General features: G+C 47.7%; 1 non-coding gene across 1 annotated transcript; it reads left to right on the top strand.

Annotated features, from left to right (window-relative positions):
* Positions 1 to 16,901: 16,901 nt before the first annotated feature.
* Positions 16,902 to 17,065, top strand: LOC144756882 (U1 spliceosomal RNA). The gene has a single exon (XR_013595372.1). It is a non-coding gene; the product is annotated as a U1 spliceosomal RNA (small nuclear RNA).
* Positions 17,066 to 21,831: the final 4,766 nt, after the last annotated feature.

A 21,831-nucleotide genomic window follows, 5' to 3' on the forward strand; every position in this document is an offset into this window, starting at 1 on the left:
GTGGTTCTGGGTAAGGCGAAGGTAAGCGGGGAGTGAGTTCCATGTTTTAGCAGCCAGGTAAGAGAAGGATCTGCCTCCCATGGTGGTCTTGTTGATGCGAGGTACCGTGGCGAGGGCTTGGCTGGAAGAGCGTAGTTGGCGGGAGGGGGTGTAGAAGGACAGTCGTGAGTTGAGGCATTCTGGTCCGATGTCGTAGAGTGATTTGTGTGCGTGGGTTAGCAGTCGGAAAGTGATCCTCTTCTCGACGGGTAGCCAATGGAGGTCTTTAAGGTGACCAGAGATGTGTTCGTTGCGTGGGATGTCTAATATGATCCTGGCTGAGGCGTTTTGGATTCGTTGGAGTTTCTTCTGGAGTTTAGCAGTAGTGCCTGCGTAGAGGGTGTTTCCGTAGTCTAGTCGGCTCGTGACCAGAGCATGGGTGACTGTTTTCCTTGTTTCGGTGGGGATCCAGCGAAATGTTTTTCTGAGCATGCGAAGAATGTTGAAGCAGGAAGAGGATACGGCGCTGACTTGTCTGTTCATTGAGAGTGAAGAATCCAGGATGACGCCTAGGTTCCGTGCGTGGTCTGTCGGGATGGGTGCTTTTCCGAGGGCTTCCGGCCACCAGGAGTCGTCCCATGCAGCGGGGGATGTACCTAAGATGAGGACTTCTGTTTTGTCTGAGTTAAGTTTCAGACGGCTTTGTTTCATCCATTCGGCAACTTCTTTCATTCCTTCGTGTAGGTTAGTTTTGGCGGTGTTGGGGTCTTTGGTGAGTGATAGGATCAGTTGGGTGTCATCCGCGTAGGAGATGATGTTGAGGTTGTGTTGGCGTGCGATGGCCGCGAGGGGGCTCATGTATACGTTGAAGAGGGTGGGACTGAGTGAGGATCCTTGTGGTACGCCACAGATGACTTCAGTGGCCTCGGACTTGAATGGTGGAAGGCGGACTCTCTGTGTTCTTCCGGTGAGGAAGGAGGTGATCCAATCAAGTGCTTTTCCTTGTATTCCGATGTTTCTGAGGCGCTGTAGAAGGGTGCTGTGGCAGACTGTGTCGAATGCTGCAGAGAGGTCGAGGAGGATGAGGGCGACTGTGTCTCCATTGTCCAGTAGAGTTCGAATGTCGTCTGTTGCTGCGATGAGGGCGGTCTCAGTGCTGTGTTTTGCTCGGAAGCCGCATTGTGAGGAGTCGAGGGATTTGTTGGCTTCGAGGAAGGCGGCGAGCTGGTTGTTGACAGCTTTCTCGATGACTTTGGCCGGGAATGGAAGGAGCGAGATGGGGCGGTAATTTTTGAGTTCGGTGGGGTCCGCTGTGGGTTTTTTCAGAAGGGCGGTGAGTTCAGCGTGTTTCCAGTTTTCCGGGAAGGTGGCGGAGTTGAAGGAGCAGTTGATGACGTCTCGGAGGTGCGGTGCTATGACGGAGTCTGCTTTGTTGAAGATGTGGTGAGGGCATGGGTCTGTGGGGGATCCTGAGTGGATGGAATTCATCAGGCGGATTGTGTCCTCAGTGGAGATTGGGTTCCAGTTGTTAAGGGTGTTCACGGGGGGAGGATGTTCAGCAAATGGTAGGGTGGGTTGGTTTCCGGGTTGGTTGTCGAAGCTGTTGTGGATGTCTGCAATCTTGTTGTGGAAGAATGAGGCTAGGGAGTCGCAGAGGGCTTGGGAGGGGGTGATGTCGTTGGAGTTGGCCGAGGGATTGGAAAATTCCTTGACGATGTTGAAAAGTTCCTTGCTGTTGTGGGCGTTGTTGTCAAGTCGATCCTTGAATGCTGTTTTCTTGGCCTTACGGATTAGTTGGTGGTGAGTGCAGGTGGCGTTTTTGAAGGCGTCCTTGGTGCTAGTGGTTGGGTCTTTTTTCCAGGCTTTTTCAAGGGAGCGGCAGAGTTTCTTGGACTTCTTAAGATCATCGTTGAACCATAAGGCTTTTTTGCTGCCAGGTTTGCTTTGACGTTTTTTCAGTGGTGCTAAGGTGTCGGCGGTGTTGGATAACCATAGGGTGAGGTTGGCGGCGGCTTCGTTAGCGTTAGAGGAGTGGGCTGGGTCGTTTAGAAGGAGCGAGGCGGAGATCTGGTCCGTGGTGATTTTGTTCCAGTTTCTTTGCAGAGTTGGTTGGAGGTGGTTGGTGGGTTTCGGCTTGTTGTAGGTGAAGTGAACGCAGCTGTGGTCAGTCCAGAGGAGGTCCGTAGTGTGGCTGAAGGAGACATGATTGCTGGAGGTGAAGATGGGGTCGAGTGTGTGACCTGCGATGTGGGTGGGGGAAGTGACTAGTTGATTAAGTCCGAGGTTGGCGAGGTTGTCTAAGAGGGTGGCGGTGTTGCGGTCGTTGATCTTTTCGAGGTGAAAGTTGAGGTCTCCCAGAAGGATGTAGTCTTTGGAGGGGAGCGCGTGTGGGGTGATGAAGTCCGTGATGTCTTCACTGAATTTTGCGCGGGGTCCTGGTGGTCTGTAGAGGAGGGTGCCTCTGAGTGTGGTCTTGGGGTCGATGTGGATCTGGAAGTGGAGGTGTTCGGAGTTGGCGAGTTTGGCGTCAGAGCTGGTTGAGATGCGGATTGATTTCTTATGGACGATAGCGATTCCTCCTCCTGTGTGGCCGGTGCGGTCCTTGCGTATGATCTTATAGTCATCAGGGATGGCAATGGTGATGTCTGGGGCGGAGGAAGCGTTCATCCAAGTTTCTGTTAGGAAGGCGACGTCTGGAGAGATGGTGTCTAGTAGATTCCATAGGTCAATGGCGTGTCTGTGGACCGATCGGGTGTTGAGAAGGATGCACTGTAGGTGGTTGGGGTCGAGAGTCTGTGGTGTGATCGTAGCGGAGATGTTGTCGGTGCCGCTGAATTTGCAGGAGTAGCAGGAGAAAGGTCCATGGGTGTGTCCAGGAGCGGCTTGGACGCAGTTGGGGGCGCGACCGGGGTTAAGGGCTAGGAGGGTGGCGGCATCGTAGGTAATGCGGGAGGGCTGGGGAGCGCGAGGGGCAGGGGGTCTGGCGCTGGGCGCGGTCCAGGCGCGGACGGGCGTAGACGGGCTTACCTTTGGCGCACCTTCGGCGCGGATTGGGCGCGGACGCTGCGCGCGGGAGGAGCTGTCATATATGGATGGTGGAGGGGGAGGGGCGAGGGCGTCTCAGCTGGGAGGCGGGGCGGGCACACGAGGACAACAACAACACTTAAAATGGAGGCGGAGGGGGGAGCACAGCGGAGCGCTACAGTTTAGACGCGCAAAACAGATTGACAATCACCAAAACAATGTAAAACAGTGTAAATCAGGCAAAGAGGCAGGCAGCAGGCAATTGTATTCGGCAGAGGCACAGGCAAAGCAGCGCTACGATACCAGAACCAGCAGGGGACGCTGGGAGCGACCACTCGGCTCGAGGAGAGGAGTGAGTCACAGCGAGCTAAGGGGGAGAAGCGCTTTTTCAGGACAGTGGGAGGGCGTCTCAGCTGGGAGGCGGGGCGGGCACACGAGGACAACAACAACACTTAAAATGGAGGCGGAGGGGGGAGCACAGCGGAGCGCTACAGTTTAGACGCGCAAAACAGATTGACAATCACCAAAACAATGTAAAACAGTGTAAATCAGGCAAAGAGGCAGGCAGCAGGCAATTGTATTCAGCAGAGGCACAGGCAAAGCAGCGCTACGATACCAGAACCAGCGGGGACGCTGGGAGCGACCACTCGGCTCGAGGAGAGGAGTGAGTCACAGCGAGCTAAGGGGGAGAAGCGCTTTTTCAGGACAGTGGGAGGGCGTCTCAGCTGGGAGGCGGGGCGGGCACACGAGGACAACAACAACACTTAAAATGGAGGCGGAGGGGGGAGCACAGCGGAGCGCTACAGTTTAGACGCGCAAAACAGATTGACAATCACCAAAACAATGTAAAACAGTGTAAATCAGGCAAAGAGGCAGGCAGCAGGCAATTGTATTCGGCAGAGGCACAGGCAAAGCAGCGCTACGATACCAGAACCAGCAGGGGACGCTGGGAGCGACCACTCGGCTCGAGGAGAGGAGTGAGTCACAGCGAGCTAAGGGGGAGAAGCGCTTTTTCAGGACAGTGGGAGGGCGTCTCAGCTGGGAGGCGGGGCGGGCACACGAGGACAACAACAACACTTAAAATGGAGGCGGAGGGAAAGCTATCTCTCCAGAGACATGTAGAAGACTTCTTGTCCCAACAAACATCCATAAACATTTTGCATGTGTATATACATTTTGCTGGTACTTTGTCATTCTCAAGTCATGAGAGACTTAATGATGGCTAGGGAAGTGTAAGTAAACCTACTTTTGTGGTATGAAACAGCAGGGTCTGCACCTTGAGACCCTCACGGGTGAGTAACCATGCTCTACAAACCCTTGATTGCTTGATTAAGGGTTCACCTCCTTGAGTTGTGGGATGTAAGCAGTGCGTAATGTGTGCCTTTGGTAGCCAGTGGAGCCACCCAAACACATTTCTGGTGACTGAGACTATATATTTCAACATTGGGCTTTGACCCCTTGCAAGAGAGAGGAATGCAGAAAAGTAAGAAAGTATGAAAAAGAGAAATATAGAAGAAAGGTGACATAGGAAGGGCCCTGGAATACAAAAAAATGTAAGACTGAGATAAAAAGACAGCAGTTGTAAGTTGCAGAAGGAAGTGGCATGTGGCAGAATCAAAGGGAAGCTTGGTATTTGGCAGCCCCGGTATTCGGACGTGCCAGCTCCTAAGAAAAACTTTGTACACATTTATTTATTTATTTATTTGTGTATTTATTTTAGTTATTTATTTAATAAATTAAGCCCTGGCTGTAAGGAAATGGGTAACTCTCTGGGGATTTGTTTTTTATTTGTGGAAGCAAACAGAAAAAGAAGTTAGCAAGTGCACACATGCATTACACATTTCAATTGAATGAACACCTGTAGCAGTTCTCAACGCATAAATATTTATGCTTCTGCATATTCATGGAAAGCTGTGAAAGTCACTTCTTTCCTGTAGCGATCCTGGACTTTTTGCCAATTGAACAAAGTTAAGAATGTTATCTCTATACAAAGTAATAACTTTATTAAACCATGTTTCTGACTTTCTTCGTCACTAGAACTGAGACCTGTAGGTGGTCTGCTGGTCAAAGGCACTCTCCGAACATTACCAACTTGAGATACAAAGATTTTCTTTGTAAATGCCTATGGATAAAAGCAGTTATAAGAGTTATTGTCTTTCTGTGAAAGTGTAATATGTTTGTTCATGTGAATTTGTTTTTAGTTTGATCTAAAGAATAAAGCACCCCCCTCTATCCTTCAGAGAAAAATCGCCACGGGCCAAATCTGCCCGTTTGCGACCACAAAATTGTTCTGGCCCGTTTGCATACCTACATTTTGCAAGTTGGTACCCAATTACCGACTCGCAAAATAAGGTTTGCGACTCGTTATTAGGAAGGGGGGTGTAGTGAGTCCAAATGGTATTTACCATTGTTTTGCGACCACATTTGCCCCACTCTCCTTTTAGTAATGGGTAAGGACATGGTGATGGGGTCCCCAGGGCCGATATTGGCCCAGGAAGGGGGGCTGCATTTCCCCATCCCATTTAAAAAGGTGTTGGACCCTGGAGGATGGGGGAAAGTGGCTGCATGCCCTTCTCTGCCTTTAAAATTTGGCCAGGCCCTGAGATATGAAGTCTTGGGTCCGAAATGGGACAGAGGACGGAGGCTGCATGTCCTCACCCTATAACTCCAGTGGTGGCCCCGTGGGGATGGGCACCAGGGCCAAAAACAGCCTGGGGAGCACGGCAACATACACCCCTCACCTAACAAAATGCGTCTGGCCATGTGGACAGGGTCCCTGGGGCCATCATTGGCCTAAGGGGGACACGTGTACCCACTTCCCACACAAAATGTGCCAGGCCTGGGAAATGGGGTATCTGTGGCTAAAATCGGCCTAGGGGGAGGGGCTGCGTGCACTATTAGATTAACATGTGGTAATTAAATATTACTTTGCAATTAAAAAATACCCGCAAAATTCACTTAAAGTAACTATAAATCGCGCCCTTGCCATGCACTGCTAATTACCCCACTTACTACATCACTTGTGACATCTTCTATGACATCATTGATGATATCACTGCAACATCTGCTGTAAAATCACTGATGAGAAAGCTGTCCATGACACTGAAGCGAGCTATAGTTACCTTAAGGCAGTGCTACTCAAAGTACAGCCCGAGGGCCGCTTGGGGCCCTCTAGACCTTTACATGTGGACCCCTTGATGAACAGCAGAAGGAACTGCTGTCTAGTTGCTGAGCACTAGTATTCAGAAATAAATGTTAAATAATCAGGCAAGCATTTATTAACCTGCAAATAAATGCTTGCCCGTTTATTTAACTTTTTTTTAGACCTCTTACATCCTCTTACGTTGTGTCTAATGTTTGTGTGGAGGTATAATGGTCCTAGGGCTTAAGGCTTGCTAGGGCTGTGAACTGTTAGGAGGGTCTCACCCTATGTAGTTCCACCGCTCATCATGTATATATTTGTAAATTAATGCATAGAATTGTGTAGTGTGGGGGGTGATAACATACCTATGCTTTTTTCTAAGTAAAAGTACTGACTGGACATTGAGACATTTATTAATTGGGTGTTTTTCATTGCGTGATGACCAACTGGGTGCAGCCCACACCCACCTCTCCTGAATAGGCCTTGGAGTGTTCTGTTTCGTTCCCCTGAGAGAGCCCAGTACAATAACAGGTTACTTTGTTCCCAGTAGATCAAAGGTTGTGGACGTATTACTTGTGAAGGATCTGCATCCTTCACAAATAATAACCTACTTTCTTACAAATTGCTTGTATCTTTGTGGGTCTTCACCACATAAGCAAAGACAACTCCAAACGCACCTATTTGCTCACCACACTTATAGCTGTTTACAATCTAGCCTCTAAATGGCATTCACTTCATGTAATTGCCAATTGTCACTTCAAAAATCGTATTCTGGTTCCAGGTCCAACTTTTTGTGTACATAGGTTTGAGGTACAGATGGCCTACACTTTCAAACAAAACAAAGCTTGCTGTTACATATGATGGCATTCAGGCATGGCCCTTGTAGGGCGCCACACCGGGTGGTGATGTCAGGCGGGGGATGGGCAGGGTGGGGTGTTGTAAAATGCGGGATATGGACAATTTCAGATAAGTACCGGAAAAAATAAATAATACAAATTTCGTTCCGTGAGCTGCATCGCCAAAAGTGATGCAGCGCGCGCAGCAAAATGCGTTATTTTTTTCGGTACTTACCTGAAATCATCCATATCCTGCATTTTACAACCCCCCACCCTGCCCCTCCCCGCCTGACATCACCACCCGGTGTAACGCCCTACACGGACCTTGCCTGATGGCAATAGGTGCCCATGCTTTATGGCTGATGTGTCAACCAGTGTAATCAACATTAACTATGCTGCAATAGGTGCATGCACATTTCAGTGACTTTTGACAAATGGGCAGCTTTTATTAAAAACACTGATGCTCTCCACTGCAGGATTATTTGCAATAATACTCTAATCAAATGTTAATTATTGCATCACTCAGGCGTGCATCTATTTATTTCCATTTCTGCAATAAGACAATGCTGAAAGAGCCACAATGACCAAAGTGCTCCACTTGACTATTTCAATTAGCTAAGGTCAAAGGAGAGCAGCAGGAAGATGACCTAGTTGGAGAGGATATTGTAAATGTAATTGTATTTATCTAGTGCTTACTACCCCATCACAAGGTGTTGAAATACTTTTCGCTTTTCGAGTAGCACGCTACTCTGGAATCCAAAATGGATTATTGGTGGATTCGTAAAGGGAAATATAAGTTGTTAACTGAGGCGGTGGACATGTAAGTCTGATAGTTGGATTGAATAGGATAGAGGAGGGAAAAGTCCAGAAGTTTTTATTTGGAAGATCATAATAATGAGGTTTGGATGAGCCAAAGGAGGGATTGAGGCGGGAACAGTCAATAAAGGATTATTTATCATAGAGATCAAAGTAGTAAAATGAGGCTTGGGATGACTCACAGAATGGAGGTAGAGGATATGTCGAAAGAGGTTTAGGATGAGATATAGAGCAGTGAGTTGAAGAGAGCTGAGGGGTTTCCTTTTTTTACAGCGGGAGTAAAAGAATAAATATATAGATACATAACTACATTAAAAGGTATACTTCTATATTGAAAATAATTAAGACATATAACGTTGCATTATATATATGTCCCATATGTACATGTATGCATAAATATTATGAAACAGATTTTTAAGTGTTGCTGTACATGAAGCTAATTTATTTTTTTATTTTTATTACATTTTCTGACGAATTTTATGCTTTTTATAATTTGTTTATTCATTTATACTTTTGCCATTCAATAATGGGACACCATACCAAGAATGTGCATCCCACTTGCAACAGCTAAGCATGTATGAAAAAAAAAGCTCCGGTTGCCCTTGAGCAAGAAATGGATAAAGGAAATCAGTAATACTGCTGCGGTACCCGGGGTGTACCTGCAACAGTGGTTGACTGGCTTCGCAATGTGGTTCAGTTAGACAGGGTGCTCCAGAGACCAAACAGGGTTCATCTTGGATGAGTTTATCTGGTTTTGGGAGGAAGCCTCCAGGACAACCGATTCTGTCTGTCAGACCCATGGCTACTAACAGGGATAGGGTGGATGGCTGTTTAGAAGCACCTGCCCCCTCTGCTATCCTTGGTGACCCCAACATATATATATATATATATATATATATATATATATATATATATATATATATATATATATATATATATATATATATATATATATATATATATATATATATATATATATATATATATATATATATATATATATATATATATATGAAATTATAGGGGTTACACCCTTGTATAGGTCGAGTGGATTTTTAACAAATTACTGAAATTTGTGATCCATTAGGGTAGACATCTTTGCACATTTATAATCATAGGGTTACAAATAAATATCTTACAGTTTAATGTGAAGAATAATGTTTAATCGTAGGGTGGCAGGAACACACTATATTATGTATTCATTGGAAAAAGTGATACAATTGTTAGTACTGCTGTTTGGGATTCTCTGGTAGCTTTGAATGAACTTTGAGTGTGATGTAGTATTATAGGATCTTGTTTCATCAAACAGGAAGCAGTTAGAAAAATGCAATTTTTCAGGAAACCGATGAGATTTGTGGCCAGTCTTTCACTGAAAATGCTGTAACTGATGCACCAATCAGATGTTTTACAAGACATGGTGCACTATATAGGTGGCTGGTACAGAACCGCTCACTGCAGCATGTGGAAGCCGATATTGAAATCTTCCCAGCCTTAATGAACCTAGAAGGTACATTACTTTATATTTTCTGTACAGTGTGATTCAGATGAGACCTGAGAAGTAGTAACACGCTTAAGAAGCAAGAGGGATGGTTCTAAGCATCCTTTGGTAAAGGGTGCATAATGTTTATTAATTTGAACTTGGTCTTAATTGAGTTTAGAGAGCAAGATACACAGTGAGCATCCATGTTTGAATTGAGTCAACAAGACATGATCAGTGTCACTAGACAATGAAATGTGAGATACAGCTATATCAGTTACATGCTAGATCTGGTAATGTTGTGTTGATTGAGAAGGCTTTATTTTTTGATTTTCAAAAACCTTTATTGAGGATTGAACACAACAAAGTTACAAAATTGCAAGATGACGAAATAATATGCACAGCTATACGACAAAGAAAAGCGAAGGTTACCACATACACATACTACTGAAAAGTAATATAAAGGAAATAATTTGTGGAACTACCCAGACAACAGGGGGGAACCACCGGGAAAGACACCATGTGTCAAAGGGGGAGGCATGGAAGAGGGAGCGATAAGGGGGAGACTCATTGACCTTCACCGGCAGAGTGCCGACGGGGAGCGCGGGAGAGGTCGCAGGGTGCTGGGGATTATGGCTCAAAAGGTAGGCTACATGCGGTCCCCAAATATCAAGTGGACAACATCTGGCAGGCATTAGGTCCCAGAATTCAGACAGGCGAGTCTGGCAGCGGGATGCATCCTCCAACCATAGAGCCACCCTCGGTGCAGGCCTGCGACCCAAGCACATGGAGACCCTGCGCCACGCGAGGACAAGCAGCATGGCAATCAGTTTACGAGAGACATTTGGACAGGGTTTAACAAAGCCTAAAAGACAAAGCAGAGGGTCGGGTTGGACCGAAGACGAGGTGATCTCAGAAATTGCGACACAGACCTTGCACTAATAAGCGGAGACCTGGGGGCATAGCCAGGCGAGTTGGGAGAAATCGCCTGCAGGCGAAGAGCAACGCAGGCAGCTATCATTGGCAATGAGTCCCATCTTGTGCAAATGTACAGGGGTCCGATAGAGCCTGTGTAAATACTTAAAGTGGATAAGGCATAAACGATAGTTAGGGGAGAGACGTTTAATCTGATTACAGCAATACAGCCAGTCAGCTTGGGAGATTTCGACACCTAGGTCATCCTCCCACACCACACACGCCCTGTCAGTGGAGATGGAAGATGCCACCAGCATGAGAGCGTAGATTTTAGTAATTAATTTCTTTGGGGAGCGGACGTGTAAAGGAGATTGAGAGTGGCCATCGAGGAATGAGGCTGGGGGAACGAGGAGTGAAGCTTCTTGCAGACCGCCCTGAGCTGATAATAAAGCAAGTGTCCATAGGGCCAGAGTCAACGGCAGGTGTAAAGAATGTGTTCCCAGGGTAGAGATCAGACACAGTGGATTGGTTGAGAAGGGTTGGTAGAAGTTTAAATTAGAAGCTGAGCAACATGTTGCCCAGCTTGAGAACTCAAGGGATGAAGTATGTGGTAGGTGAATGTGTTGGACATTAAGTTATCCATTCAGATTAATCCTTGCATCTCAGAGAAAAAGGTGGTGAGCAAGGTCAGGATATTTTTGCAGATGTCCTTCTACATGGAGAGAGTCAACATTATTGTTTTTTTATTTGTATACCACTCTTCTGTCATTAGTGTGTGCTCACAGTGCTTTTTGACTCCCTTTCAAACTGGTTCGGGGCCAGCATGCGTAGTTGGGAAAGAACTTTCCTAGGAGCACCAAGTGTCATTTATGTGCATGCTGTGGGTAATTGTGCTTGTTTCAGGAAGTATACGCTGACATTACTATTGTCATCCATATCAAAGACCGCTGAAAGTTCCAGGATTACTATTAGACTGGATACTTCATTGTAGTGATCCTGAGGGTCTAATAGAGTACCTGAATGGCTCCAGAGCTGCTGGCGGGGCAGAAACCAGACTGGCAAGTCTAAAGAAACTGGTGACAATTGACTTGTCCATGGTTGGGTGGTGCCAAGCCTTCCTAGGATTTTGCCTAGGAAAAGGATGTAGGTGAAGGACAGCCATTTCAGCCCTCATCATGGTTATGGTTTAGATTCCAGAGGTTTATATTCCAGAAGTAGAAAGTGAGTACCTGAAGGGAGAATTTACAAGGCTGATTATAGTGTTTGTATAGTAATTCAACATGAATTCAACATTAATGTGCTAATGGCCACCCCCACTGCTGCGGTATCGCCTGTTTGTTACTTGACTCTTCCAGTCCATCATTAGTGCTGTAACTTTTTCTCTTTTCTTTTTTTCTGTTGCCTTACTGCTGTTGTTAAATGTTCTTGTATTGTATGTCTACTGCTGTTGATTGTGCTATTCTGTGCCGCTCCCGTCGTTTTACTCCTGCTCCATCCCTCCATGCTTCCGGCCTCCTGCCAGCCCCTCCTACCTCCCAGGACTACGTATGGAGGCCGCAGTATGGCTACAGTGAGCCGCTCCTCTACCTCTTGTCTGCATGACTGCTCCCCTGCTGATGCAGTAGTGCCCATTTGTTACTTAGCTCTGCCAGTCCATCAACCGTGCTGTAACGTTTTCTCTTTTGTTTTTATTCTATTGCTCTGCTGCTGGTGCTAACTTATTTTGTATTTTATAGTGCTTCTTCTGATGATGTTAAATTTCTGTTCCTGTTATTGTGGGGTTCTGCGCTTCTCCCGCCCCTGACGTTTTTTTCCCGTTCCTTCCCTATCACTTCTTGTCTCCTGCAGCCCCTCACACCTCCCAGGACTACTTATGGAGGCCACAGCACGGCTGCAGTGAGCAGCTCCCTGACCATCGTGGTTTTGCATGACTGCTTCCCTGCTGCTGCAGTAGCATCCATTTGTTTCTTGATTCTGACAGTCCGTCTATCACTTTTCTTGTATTGTTTTGTGTTTCTGCTGCTGTTGTTAACTTTCTGTTGCTGTTATTGTGGCATTCTCTGATGCTCCCACCATTTTTCTTCCACTGCTTCCCTCCTGCTTCCTGCTTCCCATCTCCTGCTGTCCCCTCCCACGACCTGGGACTACTTATGGAAGCCCCAACTGAGAGATGCAGTGGACGCACCCAGCAAGCCCATTTCCGGTGCACCGAAGGCCTGCCAAAGCCAAGCCTGTCAGTGCTCATCTATGCCCGACTTCGCCTCAGCTACGCCTAAACGCAACAAGATTGCTCACAGAGACCAGATCCACAAGCACGGAGGTGGAATCACCATCATCCACTGTACCACCACCACAGATGAAGTCACCCCGATCATGCATCTTCCAACACCGAACAGATGGCAGAACTTTCATCAGAAGCACCCTCGGATACAGACCCCCAGGACCTCACCCCAGGTTCCGCAATGCCATTCCTGACTTCACTGCTCCTCTCGTTATCAACTCCGAAAACTACATCTTCCTCTGCGATCTCAATTTCTATCGACAACCCGAACAACACCAACACCGCCAACCTTCTCGAAAACATGAGAAACACCGACCTCACCCAACTTGTCACCAGCTCCACACACATCACAGGACACAGAGTCAACCCTATCTTCAAGGCCAGCGATAGAGCTCATTTCAGCCATGTCACCAAGCTCCCCTGGACAGACCAACATCCATCTTACCATATCGGGATCCCTATACACCACCCCCAAGCCACCCACACTTCACACAAGGTCTCAGAGAGCTAATGGACTGATGACTTCAACACCTCCTGCCATCACACCACAACCAACCTGGAACAGGCTGACAAGAACTTCTCTGCCTGGATCACAGACTGCCCTGTTTGAGTCACCCCCAGCAAATTCAACAAGTTTGAGAGGTCCTCCTAGCAAGCCAGGTGATACACCACGGAACTAAGGGGCATATTATCAAGGACGGGCGATACATTATCGCCGCTTTTATCGGCAGGAGAATGCCGATAAAGCGGCGATAAAGGGCTTGATAATATGCTCTATGGAATTCCTATCGAAGCCCATGTTAGATGTCTTCACATCTAGCGTGGGCTTCCATAGGAATTCCATAGAACATATTATCAAGCCCATTATCGCCGCTTTATCGGCAGTTTCCTGCCGATAAAAGCGTTGATAATGTATCGCTCGTCCTTGATAATATGCCCCTAAGAACCATGAAATGCACCTGCAAACATCTCGAAAAGGATATGGTACACCAGAAGGGAGCCCACGAACTGAACAACATTCAATACAGCACTCAACCAATACCACCAATTCCAGAATAAGATGAAAATAAGCACCCTGGCTGACCGCATTAAAGAAAGCTCCAACCACAGCAAGGAATTCTTCAATATCATCAGGGAGTTCTCCAGCCCCTCAGCCATTGAAAACATCATAACCCCTTTCCAGGAACTCTGCAGCACCATGGCAGACTTCTTCCACAACAAGATCTCCATTATCTAAGGAACTAATAATAATAATAATAAACAGTTAATAAAGCGCCTGGTAACACCTTCCCGGTGTGTCCCCGCGCTAGTAAGGAAGAGCTAGACACTTTAGCATAGACAGCCCGCCCCGACATGCCCCTATAGCCTATACAGATGCGTTTTCAGTAATGCTCTAAACTTGACTTCCGCGCTCTCTAGTCTCATCTCCAGAGGAAGCTTATTCCAGCTGCGGGCAGCCATTACACTAAAGGAGCGTCCTTCCATTCTTGATTTATTAGCCCGCGGGACCACCAACTGGCCCGATCCTCCCGAGCGAAGAGCCCTCGAGGGTTCATATCTGCACACTAGGTTATCCAAGTAAGAAGGGGCCCTCTTCCATACAATACGATGGCACATCAGGAGGCATTTATATTGGACTCTTTTCTTAACCGGCAGCCAGTGCAGGGTGTCCAGAGCCCGACTGGAGGCCGCTCTCCTAGGTCGTCTCAGAACCAGACGTGCGGCCGAATTTTGTAGGACTTGTAATTGTCCCAAACTTTTCTCGGTGGCCCCCAGGAATAACACATTCCCATAGTCCATCCGGGAAGTAACCAGCGCTTGAATCAAGGTCCGTCTAGCTGGCAGGGGGAGTAGGTCCAGCGTTTTATTCAGTGTTTTCAGAACACCAAAGCATTTACCGACTAGTCGTCGGATATGTCCCTCATAAGACAGGACGGGATTAACCCACACTCCTAGGTTTTTTGCTTCCTCACATGGTACCGGGGTGGGACCCAGACATGGCGGCCACCACTCTGATGACCAACTAAGACTATCTCCACCCACTATCGACACCTCTGTTTCAGAGCCATTCAATTTTAAGCAGTGGGAGTCCATCCAATTAGCCAAAGCCTGCATACAGGCCTTAAAGTTGGATGCTGTCATTGCAGGGGCTTGGGACAGAGATAACAGCAGTTGGGTATCGTCGGCGTATGATACTAATTCCACTCCATATGCCTGAACGATCCCGGCCAGGGGGGCCATATATAAGTTAAATAAGGTGGGGCTCAGGGCAGAGCCCTGAGGCACCCCCTGGTCCAGTGCCATTTCAGCAGAGCGGGCAGACCCCAGTTGGACTTGGAAGAAACGGCCCGTGAGGAATGACTTTAGCCATCCCAAGGCAGCCCCGGTTACACCACCATCGCTAAGACACTGCAGCAAGATGGAGTGTGCTACAGTGTCAAAAGCGGCACTGAGATCAAGCATCACCAGTGCCATGGAGTGCCCAGCATCTGCTCCCTGTCTCAACGTTTCAGTGGCTCTCAGAAGGGCCGTCTCCGTCGAGAAGCCTGCCCGGAAGCCCGACTGAGAGGAGTGAAGAATCTCAGCCCTCTCCAGGTGATCCACCAGTTGACGATTTACGACCTTCTCTGCCACTTTGGCCGAATAGGGAAGTAGAGATATAGGTCTCAGATTTTCAAGAACCTCCCTACCCACATTCGGCTTTTTCCTGATTGGCAGGACAATAGCCTTCTTCCAGTTGGCTGGGAGCTGTTGGGAGGTGAAGGAAGCGTGAAGCACCTGCCTAAGCAGGGGTTCAAGTACCTCCAAACCCTCAACCAGCACCCTGGGAGGCGCAGGGTCGCGCGGGGAGCCTGATTTTACACTGCGGCAGATACTACGAAGGTCTTCCGACGGGGGATAACGTAATGCTCCAATCTCACCGTCAACCCTCCCCGCCCCAGTGGTTCTATAAACTCGAGGCCACTAGCAGGTTGTTCAGAAAAGGAAGCATAGATATTCTTGACTTTCCCAGCAAAGAATTCAGACACCCGGTTACACTCTGCCACTCGAACCCCAAACTTATGACGTCCTCATCCGTCTCGCCCCCACGAATGAAGAACACAACCACCAGCTCACCACCTCCGACCAGCTCACCATGCAAGATAACACAGCCATCATGAACACAGCCCACTCAGTACCACCCACCAACCCCTGCCTCCACCAAACCTTCAACCTCAGGAGTAAAACGATAAGTAGCAAGCTCACCACCATCTTCAATGCATCAATCACCAAAGCCACCTTACCTGAAGAATGGAAACACACAGAAGTTAAGTCCCTTCTCAAGAAACACTCCGCCCAAACCAGTGAATTCAGTCTCAGTGCTGCTTTTTCCCGCCACAGTCCTCGAAAAGGCCATCAACCGCCAACTCACAGAACACTTGAAGAACAAAAACCTTTTGGGCATCTCATAATCCTGATTTCCCACCAACCACAGCACCAAAACTGCCCTGATTGCAGCCACAGAAGACATCAGATCCCTCCTCGACCAAGGAAAGATGACCCCCTAATCCTCCTTGACCTCTCAGCATCGTTCGACAGAGTATGTCATCACACCCTGATCAAAAGGCTCCACGACATTTGAATCCAAGGAGATGCCCTCAAGTGGATCACCTCCGTTCTCACCAGAAGAACCCAGAGAATCGCCTTCCTCCATTCACTTAGGGAACCCAAGAATACCACCTGCAGCGTCTCTTAAGGTTCATCCCTCAGCCCTACCATGTTCAACACGTACATGACTCTCTTGGCCAACGTCAACAGATCACATGGACTGAACATTATATCCTATGCCATCAATACCCAGCTCATCCTCTTGCTATCAGAAGACCCCTCCGCCACGCCAACCAACTTCCGCAGGTGCATGATGAGCATAACTGACTGGATGAGAGACAAATGCCTTAAACTCAACACAGACAAGACTGAAGTGCTGATCTTTGGGAACAACACCTACCCATGGAACAATGCCATGTGGTCTCCCGAACTAGGACCCTCTCCCACTCCTACAGACCACACCCACAACCTTGGCATCATCCTGGATGGGAAGCTCACCATAAAAAGACAGATCAATGCAGTTTGGCTCCCTACTTCATCTCCGTCTGCATGCTATGCAAGATCTTCAAGAGCCGCACCATCAACACCAGATGAACCGTCACACAAGCCTTTATCACCAGCTGATTGCACTACAGCAGTGCACTCTACATAGGAATCACCTCACACCTCCTCAAGAAACTACACACAATTCAGAACTCGGCTGCCAGGCTCATCTTAGACCTCCTTAAATGGACCTAAACTCCTCCCCACCCCTACCTCAAGAAGCTCCACTGGCTCCCCATTCAGAAGAGATGCTAGTTTTGATGCACACCTTCAAAGCCTTCCACACCCAGGGACCTGCTTATACGTACATGGCAGGGGAGACACCATGATCCTGGATGTGGTTCTCCCAGGGTGACACTTATTCATTGCACTTTCGATGTGCTGAACTTTGTGATGGTCCCAAATGCGGGATACTCGACTGCATAATTTCTGGTAGTGGGGGACTGGGTTCATGCTTTCTTCTGGAAAAAATAAAAAAAACAGCGACCTGCAAACATAAACAACCAACTGAACTTCCACCTTTTCTCCGGGCATCTGCGCTCTGCTACCCTCTGCAGCACCCACCCCCACATTCGTCGCGCAGCAACAGTGGAGGGCGCTCCTTCTTCTACCTTGCTGTGAAGTCCTAGAACGACCTCCAACTTCACCCACGGACCTCATCCTCTCTGCTGGAATGCAGAAAAGGACTATGTTCAACTGAGCCCCCTGCAGCAGCACTCTCAGCACCTGGATATCCTCAACGGTGATTAGTTGGGCTATACAAATCCAGTTTGTTTGATTGATTGAGAAGTAGTCTTTGAAGAAGTGTTTATGTCACTAGACCACAATGAGGTAGAGCTAAGGAGGAGGTGATGGCTAAATATGTTTAGAAGCCTCCAGCAGCGGCTTAGGAGGAGGATTTCATTTTTGTGAGTGTCAGGTCTGTTTTGTGTATGACTCAGAGTGTGCAAAAGATTTTGTGGGTTCTGCCCTAATATGTAATTGTGTAACCATCTGGTATGCATCCATCAGAATACGGGAGGATGCAGATGTTTTGAACCCCGCACCTATTGCGAAACACACAATACAAAAAATGCAACCTGGTCATTGTTGTTAGAAGTAGATTTAAATGAGGCAATTATCTTTCCAAATGATGGTATCTGTCTTCCACTAAAAATGTTCTCGAAAGTTTATGACTTTTAATGTATTTTTAAAGGTCCCTCTTGCAGAAAGGGAAAATTTGATCTTTCCAAGCTCAGCCACGTGTAAGACGCCGATTAAGCTCTAAAATTAAATTAGCAAAATCTTGTTTTATGTCTAAAGACGACTGCATGGCCTCTCAAGCTTTTCCTTCGTCTCAGAAGTTCTCACACTTTCTCTGTAGAGGGCTTTCATCAGTGATCATCTGTCGCAATAGTGATAAGATCCCCAGGTGGCATCAAAATGTGCACCTCATAATTAAAAAGGTGAGGAAGGAGGCTCCTGTCCCTATCTGTATGCAGGGACTGCTGTAATGTTTTGAATTAAAGTCAATCATAGACATTATAAAATGTCAGATTATAAGGCCAAAGAAGATGCAAGCATTTGATAACTTCACTGATGGGCCTCGCTCGGTGAACCTCGTGGGACCTCTTTGGAGGAAAGCAGTGGAGAAGAGGGAAGGTGATTTGGAGGGTAAAACTGAAGGAACAAAACATCGACATGGGTGAAAGTTCTTTGCTATTGTAATGCTAATTTTGAATTGAATACTTACCTTCTTCAATAAAATCGCAAGTTTTTTATGGAAAAGATCTATTTTCTATAGTTGAAGAAAAAAAAGTAACATTGTCAGGATTCTGTGTGACATGCACTTGTCAATCTCTTTGCACTAATAATTAATCTTGATTTAGACCTCTCACAAATACTTTAAAACTGATTTCTTTATGTGCTTGCTGTTTCAGGTTTATGTTTTCAGAAAGGAAAAAAAACCTGATTTCACTGCTTTTCCCAATACTTTTAATGGCCTGGAATTAGAAATATAGACCAGGCGGCAACCCTGCCCATTAAATAGATGGCCATTTAGCCTTGTTAAATTCCAACAGGTTTGACCTTCAGAAATGTAACCAAGGATGTGACCCTTGTTGCACATCGTAATTACCGGGTGCAATAAACTTCCCACCGCTTGCAATTGCGATTCTTGTAAAAACAGGAATTTATGCATGGATTGTAATTTAAGGGGCCTTTCTGTTCAGCCCCTAAGTAGGAAAAAAATACAGCACATAGGCTTAATTTTTATGTTGAAAAAGAGAAGACATCGAAGAACTATAGATTACAATGGACCATAACACTGTGCTGATTAGCACTGCTTTAATGTTCAAGACATATTTTCTTCCAGTGCAACGGATATAGAACGAGTGAGTGAATTTAACACATGCATGAATACTTGTCTTGGAGGTACACCGATTAGCTGTGTTATGCTCACACACACAGCATGTATGGCACTTTTTAGGTGTCGTAACCTGGCGAGGGGCGAAGCCCCTCCCAGATCGAAATCTGTTGTTTTTAATAGTGAGGTTAGGACAGCCTCTGTTTCCAATTGGCTAGCTCCATAAATGGAGGCTAGCCATTGGGAGGCAGAGGCTGTCAATCGCGTTTTCTCTCGAAAACGCGATTCGGGGGCGTTTCTGGTGCTTTTTTTAAGCCCCGCCCCTTTGTCCCGGGCCGCGCTGCCATTGGCTGCCGGCCCGGGACACCCCGTGACGTCATTCCAGGGCCGCGCTGTGATTGGCTGCCGGCCCGGGACACCCCCGTGACGTCAGCCAATCACAGCGCGGCCCGGGACCTGACTTGTTTTAACAATGACGCTGGCTCATTATTCAGGCGAAGAGAATGCCTTTCCTGAAGAAATAATCTCGTTTTTAATTCCGTGCGACTATGACTTCCCCTTCTTCCCCTTCTTATCTCTTTTGAGAAAAATAGTTCGGAGCTCACCTGCCGCCGCCAACAAAGAAGCGAGACCCGGTTTAGAAAGGTGCTGGCGTCTGGGCAGGGAATCGTTGCAGCTACAAGCAGGGGCGTAACACAGGCCCCCGCAGCCCACGCAGTGCGGGGGGGCCTCGCGCTCCAGGGGGCCCCTCAATGATCGGAGTCAGCAACTTGCAAGCAAGCCTGTTCAAGGCTTCATTAATTAGATGTGCCCGGCCTCCCCTTAAATTAAAGGGTGTGCGCAGCCGCGCACGCAGCCCACGGCCGCCTGACCTCTGAGGCTCTTCATGGCAGTGACTAGACTGCTCGGCCCAGTCAGGTATCTGCTACGTGCCGGCGCCGGAGGGGACGTCACATCCTGCTGCAGGAGCGTGGAGCTTTGAGGAAGGTCCGTCTCTGGGCTGGCTGGTTTTCGGGTGGCCCCGCAATTGAATGAGGGTGCCGTTTGCAATGCTGCTGCACAGGCCCCTCGCACCGACAGTCACCCGGGCCACACCATGCTTGTCTGAAGTTCTTCTGTTGATTTATTACCCGCTGAAATTATTGCAGCCAACTCGACCATTTCAAATTGATAATGAAAAACCGCATAATTCAAACTTAAGCTGCTCCGCCGAGCTGCTGATCTACTGTGGTGTCGGAGGATCTGTCACACTGACCCTGCAGCCATGTGCCGAATTAAGACTTCATCTATCACGTAAGTACTTCTTTCATAGAAATTTCTCTGTGCCCCAAAATTACTGTGCCAGGAGGGTCACAGTGGAGATTCAGTTGGCTTTTTCACAAGACCCCCAGAGAGGCGGGGCCTTGTTTAGTTCACGCTATTCAGCCAGTGTTCCAAACACCCCTGGACTTTTCTCCCAGGCCGTGCTTTCTTTTGCAGTTTATTATAAGGTGCGAACACGACCTGATGTAATTGGAGCGTTTACATGCGCCACAGTTACATTACAAAGATACATTCCTTTTTTTCTTGGGCCATGGAAATTCATTGATTTCCCATTGCTTAGAGTCGATATCGCTGAAACTCGAAGTTGGTTCCCAGTGCACTTTTAGATGGACAGCACCGCCATGTTCTGCATCGTGAATGCCAAATTGCAGCAGCTGATGACCCACACTCCTCCTACAAGGCTTTCTTGTATACCAGTGGCACTACTGTAGATTCAGCATCGAACACACAGAGAGGTGCCCAATCTCTGAATGAGGAGGAGTGGGATTGGGCGGATTACATCCGCATCAGTTTTCGGCGGGTGTCCCATTACATGTCACCTCAAAATGAACGCTTTCTGCTGTTTGGAATCCTCCAGCAGAAAGGATTCCAAACAGCAGAAAGCCATCATTTAAAGGTGGCATGTAATGGGACACCCGCCGAAAAGTGATACCACAGGCAAGCAATCACCAGTCAGTTCCATGGAGCTCCTACATACCACTTCAGGTTAAAAGGGCGCTAGGTTAGTGCCTTTCCATTTCCTGTACTTTACAGCAGTTAATGTCTTGGAGTTTCTCATTGCTCAAATGGTTGTAATTTAAGATATTTGTGTTTCCCTTGTCTTCACTGCTTGATTTTGCTCGCGAGAAGGTGTCACTCACAGTCGTTGAAATGTCACTCCTAATAACTCATAAATATGAAAATGACACACATAGCCGTCTGAAACCTTGGCAGCTATGTAAATAAATGGTGTCCGGCGACGCTCCGTTGTTTCCTTTTTTTCCAGCAGCGTTTAATGTGAGCACAATAAACTGCGGATGCCTCTGGTGAGCCCAGAAGAAGGAAGAGTCAGTCAGTGGTAGGAGATCTTTGGGAGGGGGGCAGCGCCTGCCGCCTCTTCTCCAATCTCCCTCCGGCGTAAAGCAGCACCCCCTTGGAGAGTGAGTGTCAAATCTAGTCTGGGGAGCTCCAGACAGTGAACGGGGTCGGTAAAAAGTGGCGTAGTCTGGTGAGTGAGGTGTATTTTCCAGGATGGGGGGGTGGGGTGGGGGGGGGAGGCTGAGTCAGTGTAAGGCCCAGTGTTGGGAAGGTGGGCGATGGGGTGAGTGTAAAATCAAGTCTGGGGCGCTCAGGCAGTGAGCTGGGTTGGTACAAACAAAGTGGTGTGGTGAGTGAGGTGTATTTCCCAGGCTTGGGGGGATGGAGGGCTGCGAAGGGGGTGACCCATCCTGGCCAAGAGCGAGGTGAGAGAGTTAGATGTGCAGCGCGAGTGAGTGAGTGAAAGACTCCCAGACAGATTATTAGCAGCAGAAGCCATGTCTGTAATCCGCCGTACCGTAGACCAGATACAGACTGCATGGACTC

This window comes from Lissotriton helveticus, chromosome 5_1 (assembly GCF_964261635.1).
Source record: "Lissotriton helveticus chromosome 5_1, aLisHel1.1, whole genome shotgun sequence".
Lineage (NCBI taxonomy): Eukaryota > Metazoa > Chordata > Amphibia > Caudata > Salamandridae > Lissotriton > Lissotriton helveticus.